Genomic DNA, 13,131 nt, shown 5'->3' on the forward strand with positions numbered 1-13,131 from the left:
TCCAGTTTCCATCACCAGGCTTTGGCTGCCAACTCCTTCTGTGTTGGTTTTTCATGAGAAGGAGGATCTGTAAAGAAAGAAACAGAATTGCAACCAATACTCTAGGCAAAACAGTAACACAAAATTAATTCAACACATAGTGGCACAGAAGCACTAGCAAGTGTAGTACATAACATTTGTGGTAAGTATCTATCCTCCCACTTCTTCGGGCTTAACATGTGCTGGAGTTTTTTTCAGGCATTATACTTGCCCTAGTACTATGGACTCAAGTACACAGAATACCAGTCTTTTTCTTATCTCTAGTTTAGCTATATTACACAACCTTGTTGTAGCCGGCATGCCAGCTCAGTCAGCTAAGCTTGTGTGCAAGACCAACATACGAGTCAATATGCAGACTCGCATTACTTTTATTTACTATTGTCTGCAGGTGGGGAAGCTCGTATTTTTCGATTACAGGTGGCACTTGCCATACTCTCTTTGTTACATGAAGGGCAATTGCTCAATTTCACTTTCACTCTGCCCTGGCTACTACAAAAAGGCAGATTATATTTTATCCAATGATCATTGCTTATATATGGAATGACGACATATCAGTACAGTAGCGGTCAGTGGTGGGAGTGCTCGTGTGTGGTGACGTGGGGAGGGGCAGGGTGGGGGTAGTAACCTATGGATTGCAGGCATTTACTGGTAAGTAAATATATAAATAAATAAAACAAATTTCATTGTGTGCACTGCATTCATAATCCATAGTTTACTACCCCCCACACTGCCCCTCCCCCTCCCCACATCACCGCCTGCCAGCACTCCCACCACCGACCGCTACTGCATAAGGTTCTTTGTTAATTCATTGTATAACCAACAGATAGGCCACCCTTTGCATGCTGGCTGACACAATCAAAAATAAATTAACATAGGTAGGAAGTGGTACTCGAAGTCAGAGGAGGGTGCTTGATAATATATATATACTGGCGCAGTTTCTTTAACATTCTCTTCAAAGTAAAACTCTGCATCCAGTGACAGTCTCTACCTATGCTGTCTATAATGAATACAATACATCCATGCATCCATCCATCAAAAGTAAATGTCTATCAGTCTTTTTTATATATCGCTTAACAAACCTTAGCTGGTTTCACCAACAACCACCCATGCGTCCACTCCTTAAACACAGCTGATGATTCTTGCTATCCAGTATCCACCCATACTATGTCATCCACCCAGGCAGGCATCTTCTTTTACCTTCCACCCAACCTTCAACAACCCATGCATCTGATTCCTATAAGCCACCTGCATGCTGCTTCCAAAGTATCCTCTGCTAGTCGTATTACATCTAGCCCGTCCTTCCTCCTTCCACCCTTCTTTCCCTTTTTGTTAAAAACACATCCATCAAGGTCATCTGATCTGACTTTTAGCCTTCTCCATAAAACTTTCACAGCTGAGTTGGAGTCAGATAGAAGAGGCCATTGGTTACTTAACTCACGCTGGTAATGCTATTGTTCATGCATTGGTAACGCTAAGTAAAGGGTGTCTTCTTCAACCGTTGTATATTGTTCACGACAACTTCAAGTTACTACTTAATCATTAAGTCTCACAGTACAGTGAGTGAAGTGTTCCCCCTTCCAGCTAGTAGTAATGCCAATAAGTAATGAATATAACTTACTACCGCCCACCACTGCTGCTGGCTCCCCCCCCTGGAGCTCCTGAAGGTTCCGCATCTCCTGCCTCCTGCGGAATTGCAGCATCGCCATCGCCGCTGGCCCCACCGGCACTGGTGGTTGGTACTGGTAGTACGCCTAGAAAAAAAATTACACATTTTTAGATGCCTGTACACCTCCCCCTATTTTATTCATTTTCACTAGGAAGATTGAAAAAACAGTTAATAGTACAACATACATCATCACTAGTCCAAATTGAGTACTAGAATAGAGTCAGTAGACAGACATTAGTAGTATTATGGTCCCTAGAGTCATCTCTACTCCTATTCTATTCTTTGGAAAGTTAGCCTGAGCCACGTAACCATTTTAGATTCATGTCTACTCTTTTGCGCATGTTACCTTGCAGCTTGTTGTGCAGTAAGACGCCTTTGAGGCAACATGAGTGTTGCGTACAGGTGAAGAGGTTGAAAAACAAGCCACTTTTTTTATGGAGTTCGATTAGTCCCTATTGCTTAGCCATACTGTTACACTTTTTGGCATGACTGCAAAATTCTTGCATAATTGCATTATACTGTCTAATGTGCACCATTTTTCTTATAATAGGCAGAAGAATCCCTTCTACAAACCAGAGATTTGCAGAGCTTACGATGCATGTAACCAGTATTTCTATGTTCAAAGGTGAGGGGTCTCCCAGAATTCACACATATCTTTTGTCTTCTATCATGCACTTGTAACAAATGTTTACTGTTTTAATCTTATGCATTTTGCTGTTGGGGCTGGCTGTAGTAATTTCATAGAACAACGTACAAACCTTGTAATTTGAAAATAAATAAACCTTTTGAATTTCCACATAGACTCTGTGATATTTGGGGCCAGATGTAGGCGTCCATTTACCGACTGGTAACGGACGATTTCGGCCGTTACCGACGGGTAAATGGTCATTCCTGATGTAGGGGCCCTATTCTACCGATTCGGTAAATTTACCGAATCGGTAAATTTACCGAATCGGTATTTTTACTGATTCCGTAACCTTGAGATGTAGGTGGGACTCTTCTGAGTCCCACAGGCCTTACCGAATCGGTATTTTGCCACCCAATCCTATTGGGTGGTAAAATACCGAATACAGGTGTGCATGCACATCTGTGCATGCACCCCTGTGCAATGTGACACACAGACATGCCCTTAGGGCATGTCTGTGTGCCACATGGCACACAAGTCCGGAATTGGGGTGCCAGAGAGTGTCAAAGTGACACCCCCTGCACCCTTGCAACAATCGGAATTTAACGAATCGATAAATACCGATTCGGTATTCCACATTGATTCCAATGGGCTTCAAGGCCCATAGGAATCAATGGGGGATACCGATTTGGTATTTACAGAATCGGTAAATACCGAATTTTACCGATTCGGTATTTACCGATTCTTAATTACCTACATTTCCCCCCCTCTAATTTACCACTTCTTAAATACTGAATCGGTATGATTCGGTATTTAAGAAGTGGTAAATTAGAATTACCTACATCGGGCCCTTGGTGTGGTGTTGTGGACTTACACGAGTGAGTGAGAGAGATGGGTTTTATGTTCTGGGTTGTGTAATCATTGGGTATCTTCGTGTGGGGGTTCGGGACCTAATGAGACACTATAGCTAGTCGATCAGGGGAATGTGTGTTCTGAGTTCTGACTGAGGTGTGAGTAAGGTCCAACCTCCCATCACCAACATCCTATTTTCCTGTGCATAGTTCTGTATGTGGCTGTGCAGAATCCCCACAACAGTAGTAGTCAAACATCTGGTTGGGCATTTTGTTGGTGGGAATTGTCAAATCCTCGAGATTTAAGAGGACAACCCAAAGGACAGGACCCAGTGGCTAGAGCTATTGGTCAATCTGAGCTTTATTCAAAAGAAAACCTTAAATAAAGAGAGGCTAACTGGGCAAGCTTAGCTACAGACAGACTAATAGTGGTAGTACAGAGAGTCATAGCAGAGACAGTTAGAAGGAACTTAAAGGCAGGGATAACCAGAATTTGGAAACAGATAGTCAAGGTCAAAGAAGCTTTTGTAAAAAAAATTGAATTAGGAAGTGGAACCGTAATTAATAGTTCAGAAAAAATAAGGTGTAGTAAAAGTTATGGAAATATAATTGTTACTAACTTAATATAACCACTGGATGATTTACTGGGGCCAGCAGCAGGGTCTTCGGTAGAGGAGCGGTCCTCTGGTGATTGTCCCGCCGACTCGGACCCCGTCTTCTTGCGCCTGGGTGGTACTGATCATGTAAGAAATAATAAAGAAAGAGACAAACATTAATGAGTGCTGTGAAACAAATAAATCATTTAAAAAAACGCTCAAAAAACATTTTAGGAAACAACAATTGCAATAAAATTGACCTATCTAATCAGATCGACTACTGGCTTGCAGGATTTATGGACCGTCTACTTATTTAGGAACACTAATCAAATGTTCCATATGTAAATGTAAATGTACAGGAATTTATATAGCGCAAATCACCGAGTGGTTTCTAAGCGCTTGCTTAGGGAACCCGTCCTGGTATTCCCCTGTGAGATAACCCCGGCAGGGTATCCACAAGGTGAAAGCCAGGCATCCCGCCGCGAGGGGCCGTTGTGGAGATTAAGCAAGCTATTGCCCAGAGTCGCAGACTGTGAACCCGTGAATCGAGTAGGCACCGGAGCGAGAATTGTCGAGTTCATGGACATTTTAGGACTCAAGACCCCGCCGAGCCGGGAATTGAACACTGGTCCCGGGCTGACCTCTGCTTCCAGGTCTGCCTCCTCTAACCAGTGAGCCACACTTCTCCACTCTGATTCCGGAATACTAACGAAGCCTAAGTGCCACCTGACCTAGACCACCTATTCCAGACGGGCCAATTGTTCAGCAAGTCTGTTCCCATTTTATTTTTTCATAAAAAAATGCATAGATGAGATGGAGGACACATGCATACATTTGTGAATACACCAAATTGTTGGTTGGTTGTGTCTGATGTTGTTCTGCTACTGACTGACTATGCTAAGCCTACCACTCACTAAACAAACTACAAAAGGTTTAATAGAGGACTGGGGTAAGCAGCACTCAGTGACAGAGGAGGCGTCACGCAGACCGTAAAAAAAATATGAACTAATACTAAGTAAACCTTGTATCCATCCACCACTATTTCACAGAAGGACAATGGAAGGACTAGACTCTCTCTGGCAATAGCATTAACTAACTTCAGTTCTCTAAAGTAAACCCTTACATTATTCAGCCCAAGCTAGCGCAAAGTTGCAAACAAGTAAGAGTAGCGCTGAGCACCTGTGTCCTACAGTCACAGAAGATTTTAAAACGTAATTTACCTGCAGTGTAAGCACCAATAATCGTGTTATTCGCCAAAAAATTATACACAATACTTATACTACTATATATTAGCTACTCACCAAGCCCCACAACCTCGACACCCAGCAGGTCCAACAGCTCCTGCTCCCGGTCCAGGATGTCTGACCACCGGTGGGCCAGCTGGTTGTGGGTGCGCCGGATCACTGAGCAGCGAAACAATGCCCGGCGCACCTTCGCCCACCGGCGTTGACGCTCCTGGGTAGAGTACCCGGAGCCTGGCCTGCCGCCTGCTGCCAAAGTCAAGGGGCGGTGGCGCTGAATAAAAAAAACAAGGTCGGCTACCTCGACCACGTCGAAAAGCTTCTGGGCCTGCACCCCTGCAGGGCGCATTCTGCCACAAGGCAGCCGGCTCTTGGGGGCAGGCGCCTTTCCCTTGGAGCCGATACTGCTGCCCTTGGCCATAGTTCTGGGGTGGAGGTGGAAAGAAAAGTTTGAAGGAAAAATAAAGTTAGGGGGAAGAAGTAGGAGCTTAAAGAAAGTAGTATAATAAAACAGCAGAAAAGTAAAAAGCACAGTAAAAGTAGGAATAAAATGCAAAATATAAACTTAGGGACAGAGAGAGATAGATGATGAATAAAAAAATCAGAAAAACTATAAAAAACTAAGGATTGCAAAGATTAAGTAAGGATAGAAAACTAGGCCCAGAACCATAGCATAGAGTGAAAAAACAAGATGGCCACGCCCATCGTGACCGCATGGGTAAGATTGCGCGATATTTCCCACGAGCACGCACTAATCGTCGCGAACAAGTAAATAGAGCTCCCGAATATGACATGTGCATCGCGAACACGCTATACGCGACCCAGAATAGGAAATAAGGCATCGCGAGCGGGCGGGACAATTGAAAAAACAAGATGGCCGCGCCCATAGGAGACCGCATGGGTACGTTTGCGAGATACTATCCCCCGAACACGCAAACAGCACCCGGAAAACGCACAACTTGCTTCCAAACAAGAAAAACGCATCGGGAACGGGCGCAACAAGCAGCTACGCACGCTCACGAAGCTTCGCGTAGCTCGCGTAGTGCAAGAACATCTTTGCGTACCTTCGCATAGCACGACGCGCACTACACCCAGGGTTCCTTTTGGCCAAGACACCCACCAGAACATGCACAACTATCACAGCAAGATGGGAAATAAGAAAATAAAGCAAAGAAAGGCCAAGGCTTCAGACTTTCTTTGCTGGAGACTCATCTCTTCAACACGGCACCACATTAGATCATAACCTTCATATTGCCAATTTCTGAGAAGTCTGCATCTTCCCCACCCTCAGAACTGTAATGCCACATTCTAGCTCTGTTTGCAAATCATCAGTAATGGTGGTGTTATAGGTGGTGGCGAATACCAGATTCAATTGACAATATTAAATGGTTGACCTGAGACAGCAATTTCTTTTAACTTCCCTCTCCCACCTGATATCACTCATTCTGGTTTGTGACCGACAAGCATCCATGATATTCAATACAAAACTGTCACTGAAATGTATTTTACAAACCTTGCTGTTCATTTCTGCATTCAGAAGATGATTTTCATCGTCACGCCCTTCTTCAATATAATATACACCTTCCCCACCCTCAGAACTGTAATGCCACATTCTAGCTCTGTTTGCAAATCATTAGTAGGTTGCTTCATTTGAATGTTGTTTGAACATTTGATGGTTGACAATCTCATATCAATAAAAATTAACTATCATCCTCATTAAAAGTATCGCTCATTCTGAACTACACATCTAACTCAACACTGAAGTAAGTAGACAGGCAGGCCCTGCGACTTAGACCCGGGTTTTCTAATGGATGGGTCACAGGTGGGAGGGTTCATAGCTGGCAGGCAAGCATTCAGGCAGGAAACTCTTGATCTTTCCCACAGTCAGGCGGAGCAACATTACAATGGTCTAGGGAATATTGCTCTAATAAAGCACACATGACCTGAGGGGGTACGTGCGCTCCTAAAAACATTATAAAGTCAGATGCTATCATGTGTCCTGTACAGGGCTCATTGCAGTTTTCCGTAGGTTAGCCTAACTATGCATGACATAAGCCGCATTAGCTTTGCACATATTGCTAAATAAACATGTTTGCTTCTGTGCCACATTATTTTTTCACACATAACCTGCAGTTGTTTTCGTGTTCTGTTCTTTCCTGGAATTTAGTCTGAGCAGCAGAAAAGGTCACTCAACAATGGCCCTTGTTATTTTGTTCTGGTCAGGTACTTGCACCTAGACACAACACAGAAATGCAGCTGTTGTTTATGAACATGTGAACCTTGTCATATAGGTATGCACAGCAAAGTAACACACAGAAAGAGACAGATATTTCCAGAGAGACAATCACAGCTGTATCTGAGATGTAGAACGTCCATCTGTGTATGATAAGGTACAGGGTCCGGTGCTAAACTCAGAGATCTTTGCAGTATTATCAGTTTGTTTCTGCAGATGAGGAAGGGGATTAGGCTATTATGTCTTATAATATGAAAGGGCTTTTCAAAAGGTATGGTTTATTGACAATGCTGATGGAATTTTTGCCAGGCAGTTGTTTTCTGATTGTGGCATGTGCACTGCTTTCTTGAGTATGATAATTTAAATAAACATGTCAAACTTCCTTTGTGTCTCTTTCATATCTTATTGTGGATGGGCATGAGTGTGTGAGCGCAAGGGAGTGTCCTGTCACCATGATCCCTGAGAAGGATGGGAGTGTTGTGTTCTGAGGTGTCAAATCACTTGTCTCTCTCGTTATAGGTAGGAGAGGAAATGAGACACTATAGTCGGACTCAGGCTCATGGTATTGAGGTGGTATGGCAACTTAGTCCCTATCTACCAATGTTCTATGGTCCCAAGCATAGTTCTGTTCCTGAGCAGAATCCCTGCAACATGGCGCTGCCAACGTTTGGTCTGGTACTTACCTGCAGGAAACCTGACCAGCGCTTGTGCTTGTCTACAATACCCTTGCACCGTTTTGTGGAGACGTCCGTGGTGTTTGGGATTTTCCCTCCACAGTTTTTAGTGACTACCTAGTTCTTTTGGTTTTTCAAACTTGAATATTAAAAGGTTTATACCCCTTTTGTGCTGCCTTTTTTAATTCTTTTCTTTCAAATTATGGCTGTAGTCATTGAAGCAAATTGCCGCCAGTGCAGTTACTCAACACTTACTTCAGCATGGTATCCCTAATGTGGGGTCCCCTGTAGTCTTTGTGATTGAAGCGTATGCAGCATACTGCTTTGAAGTATTCTATTCCTGTGTCACCTTTCTGGCTGTCAAAGCTAATGATAATATGTTACTTTCTTACACTGCTGCTGCAGTACTGAATGCTTATCATCCTTAAGTTCTTCTTGATATTCCTCTTACAGTCTGGAACACCAGCCTTGGTTTAATGACGCCCTTTCCCATGTCTCCGGGATTGTTTATTTTGGTCCCTTAAGTATTGACAGGGCCACCAGGCCTACTCTTACTGGCTTTACACCTTATCCAAATTTAGCTGCTCTAAATTTGGCTGAAACGCATGCATTTTGTGACCAGGTTGTTCTTTTGTATAAATGTTTGACATAATGTGTTTTTCCCATGCAGTTCTGGCAGGTCCAGCTAGAGCTGGCACGCCTGCTCCGGCTCAACAAGCTGCAAAACTTGTTATTAGTCTGGTGATGGTGAATGCAGTTATGGCATACGCTCACCTGATCGTGAAGACATTCCAATTTGGATTGCCCAAATAAATTGATCAGCTTGATGCTGTGTTTCCTCTTACGGATCCACAGGAAAAGATGTGCAGTGGCAGCTGGCAGGGAATGGGGGTGGTGAGGCGGGGCGGGGTAGGCAGTGCGAGGGGCCAAAAAATAAAAGAAAACACTTACCCTGTGTCGGCCGCCGTCTCGCCACAGTTTTGGTCCCTTCACACGCTGCCTTCTCCTCGGCTTCAGCGAATGCTGGAAGCACACAGGCTCTGTCACTGAAGCCAATCACAGCACTGAAATGCAGTGTTTTGATTGGTCTAAGTGCCATGGTTCAGTGCTCAGATGGGACCGGGAGCCTAGACATGTTCACCACCAGGCTGTGTATTGCGGCCTGGTGGGGAACATGCAAAGTGCACATGACTGTTTGGCTGGCCCAAGACGGATGGCCAAACAGTCATGCACACTTAGAATGTACAACCACTTCTCCCCCTGTGACCCCATCCCTGCCCTGCCCTGCCCTAACCTAGCCCAGTAGTGAAAAATAAAATGATAATAACAGGGTTATTATAATTTTATTTTTCCTTTCTCCTGCTCTGAGAGCAGTGGGGTGATATTCCCACACCTTAGAGGAGGAGCTGCCCCAGGGAGTGTGTTTTTCACAGTAAATACTCTCTCTTGTGGCACACCCTTGATGGGTGTTCAGCCGAACATCCTCAAACAAATACAGAATGATCATGGGGCAGGTCCTGCCGGTGATTTGGGGATAACACCTGTTGGGGATTTTCCTGTAGTCTCCAAAACGTTTCTTTCTAATGTTAAAGGTGAAGTAGCTTCCTTGCTTGGCTATACACTGTAAAACACTTGCTTCCGACAAAGATACTCACCCTGCCCGTGATTTCGAAAGAAAACATGGGATAAATCTAAACAACAACAACAAAAGGGAAGACTTTGTGGCGTTCACCGCCCCAGAAATACTCTAAATGGTATTATGATTTTTGTGGCCGTACTAAGATTAAAACCCCTGATCGCTTTAAGGTTCCTGATCCCCATTCTACCCAGTCATTTCACTTCTCATCTGATCAACAGTATGTCAGAGGAGGGTGATCTGATTGTAGACCAGGAGAGTGCGTGCAACCTAAACGGGACACACAATGTTCTTTGAATGTGAAAATCAAGAAGGAGGATCAACCATCTCCTTACAAGTCCCCTTTTCAGAACAAGAAAGTTGTGGCATTAACAGCAAACTATGCAACAGATAGTTAGAACCCTTCTTCTGGACAGGAATTGGGCAGTGGCTCTCCTCAAGAGCACAGCAGAAGTAACCGTAATGCACAAGACCAAGGGTGGGTGGACATTTCCGTTCCGCCCATGGAATGTGCGATAATTTGCACTTTCCGCCTTCCGCAAATAAGGCAAAAAAATTGTACAAATTTCTGCACAATCCGGGGCAGAATGGAAGCTGGCCGCCCGCCCGCCTCCCGCTTCCCGCCCGCCTTCCCGCCCATTTTATTAATTATATTTACAGGCTGGAAATAAAGTTAAATAAATCTTACCTCATTATTGAACTGCAAACTTCCCGATCGCGCTTCTTCTTTGAAACTGCGCATGCGCGGGAGCCTGCCCATGCCCATTCCTCGCCAGGAATGCGCATGCGCAGGCTCCCGTGCATGCGCAGTTTCAAAGAAAAAGCCGCGATCGGGAAGTTTGCAGTTCAATAATAAGGTAAGTTTTATTTAACTTTATTTCCAGCCTGTACATAATTAATAAGGCGGGCGGGAAGGCGGGAGGCCGGCGGGAGGCCTGCGGGAGGGCTCTGCGAAACGGAACTATCGCGAGAGGCACTGAGATGTGTTGGATTAGTCCATTCCGCAAATTCCGCCCACCCCTACACAAGACAGTATGCCAGCTTCTGGAGGCGAGAGCAACTGAAACTGTTGTCATGGTAGAAACCACGTACACCTGCATTGCACCCCCTGACAGAGTCTTTCACTTAGATATTCAAATTTAAGGTGACATTAAATGCACCATTAAAGCTATCTTTTGGGACAATTTAACTTCTTCTTATGACAACTTTTGGCAAGGTTGATTGGCCTCCTCCTTTTATTCTTGCTTGTCCCCAAGGTGAGGATTATCCTCCCTTCATTCTTGTATCTTGTCCAGATGCAGTCAAACAGGCTTATGCATCTGAATGGACCCTTGCTTTGGCTCCTGCTGTATATCGCAAACATTATACCCAGTTCTGTGGGAATATTGGGTTACCCTATTAGTTTTGGAGTATATCGCAAACAGGCTTGATGGGACAAAGATCCTCCTTTCCATGTAATTCCTATATGGTCCACTATGCAGCGTCAATCGCAGTATGCTATTAAACGTGAGGCCAAAGCATCTGTTAAAGACAATCTTACTGATTTAAAATACCAAGAAGTAATTGAACCCTGTGTGTCACAGATGAATAGTCCTTTTTTTTGGTTTCAAAACCTGATCAGTCTAATCGTAGTGTATTAGATAATCGACATTTGAACAGTCATATTCACACTTTCGCTGCCCAAAATACACACAGTACAGCTTTGATTAATAATATTGTTCATAAAAAATCTAAAACCACACTTGATATTTCCAATGGTTTTTTCAGTCACAAGTTCTCCTGAGAGCTGTGAATGGTCCACGTTTCCCACTTTTGGCTCCCAGTGGCGGGAACGCCTGTTTACCTATGGGGTATAAAAAGAGCCCAGATGGTTTTGCAGCTTAAATTGTGTTGATTCTCCTTGAAGTTGACCCTAATGCTTTGTCCTACGTTGATGACATCTACTTAACAGAAGATGATTTGAATCCTCACTTATCTAGAGTAGATCGCATCATTTTGCAGTTTGCTGACCTTAGTTACAAGTTCAATTTCTCAATCTCAAATTGCTTTATCAGTGTCCTTTTCCCTGGTAATGAATTGACCAACCACGGGTATGAGCATGGCCCCTCACTTTTTAAAAAAGTGTGCACAGTAGCAACCCCCAAATACGCTCAAAAAGCAACAATCTTTGCTAGGCTTTTTAATTTCAGAAGAACTTACATTCTAGACTATGCTCAACTTATTAAATCGCTATATGCCTTGATACATCCAGATTTTCAGCGTCCTGTTGGAGGCCTGAATACACTGAGGTTCTCAGATGTTTACAATCCGATTTACTTCAAATGTGATACGTACATATATGTCTGAATACAACAAATTTGGTCATCCGGATTGTAATGGGTTGTATTGGTTTTACCTGTCAAATTTAATGAGGAAGATAAGTTCCTACTGCAAATTAGTCCCATTTATATTCCCAGGTATAAATGAGTTTGGCATCCATTGAAAAAACACTAGCAGGCGTACAAATGGCCGTCCTCAAGGAATGACCTTTATCTCAAGGTAAGCAAATCATTCTCTTTCTCTTGTGCTCATTTTAGACGCTGTCATGAAAACTAATGTTCTTAATCTCAACGCCCTTCATCTAAGGTGGATTCAATGGGCTACGTCCTTAGTAGCAGTTGATGCCGACTTTATGTTTGACGCCTCTTTACAGATACAGGAATTATCACAGTAGGAGCATGTTTATCCTGCACCCTCATCAATTCTTCCACTTGAGAAGTACAAGTGTATTATCTATAGCGATGATTCAGCGCAACCTGCTATACGGTCTAAGCAGCAATACTCTGCTGCATGTGCTATCCTTCTAGGTACTATGTCAGATGGCATTTTTGGTTGTATGATGTTACAACGCATGCTTTTACCCCGCATGCTGTTACAAGGCAAATTTTTACAAGACTTGCTGTTGGGAGTGCGCTGTAGATTCGAATAGTATAATGTACTATTCCAACCCCTGTCTGTGCAACAGTATGGAAGGTGTTGGGGTTAAATTCAACGCCTTATACCCCCTACAGCAAGCCATTTCATTGTAATGGCGTGGAGGGTAAAAGCATGCGTTGTCAAGCATGCACTGTAACAGGTGTTTCCCAGCGTATTTCAATCTACTATTACTCATACTTGGTCTCTAGGCAACTGTACTGCACAATTGGCTGAACTGAAGGCTTTCTTTCTTGCCCTTGAACATACAAATCCTGAATTCCCCACATTTATAGTGTGTGATTCATTTTATTGTGTACAATCATTTAAATATAATTTACATTTTTGGTGACAAAATGATTTTAGAAATTCCAAAGGTAGCACAATCAATTTTAAAATGCTTTGGATTAAGGTGGCAGATATAAAAAAATAAATTTGCACCTGCACATGTAATTTATACATTGGGTCATCAACATGTGGGAGCACACGCAGTAGGGAATTCTATGGCGGATGAGGCAGCCCAATCTGCAGTAGCCACATGTAAAATATAAGCAGTTATGTGTTCCAAAACACGTGTTGCTAATAACATCTTGGCTACTGTGCATGCTTTTCAAGTCA

This window comes from Lissotriton vulgaris, chromosome 12 (genome assembly GCF_964263255.1).
Source record: "Lissotriton vulgaris chromosome 12, aLisVul1.2, whole genome shotgun sequence".
NCBI classification, from domain to species: Eukaryota; Metazoa; Chordata; class Amphibia; order Caudata; family Salamandridae; genus Lissotriton; species Lissotriton vulgaris.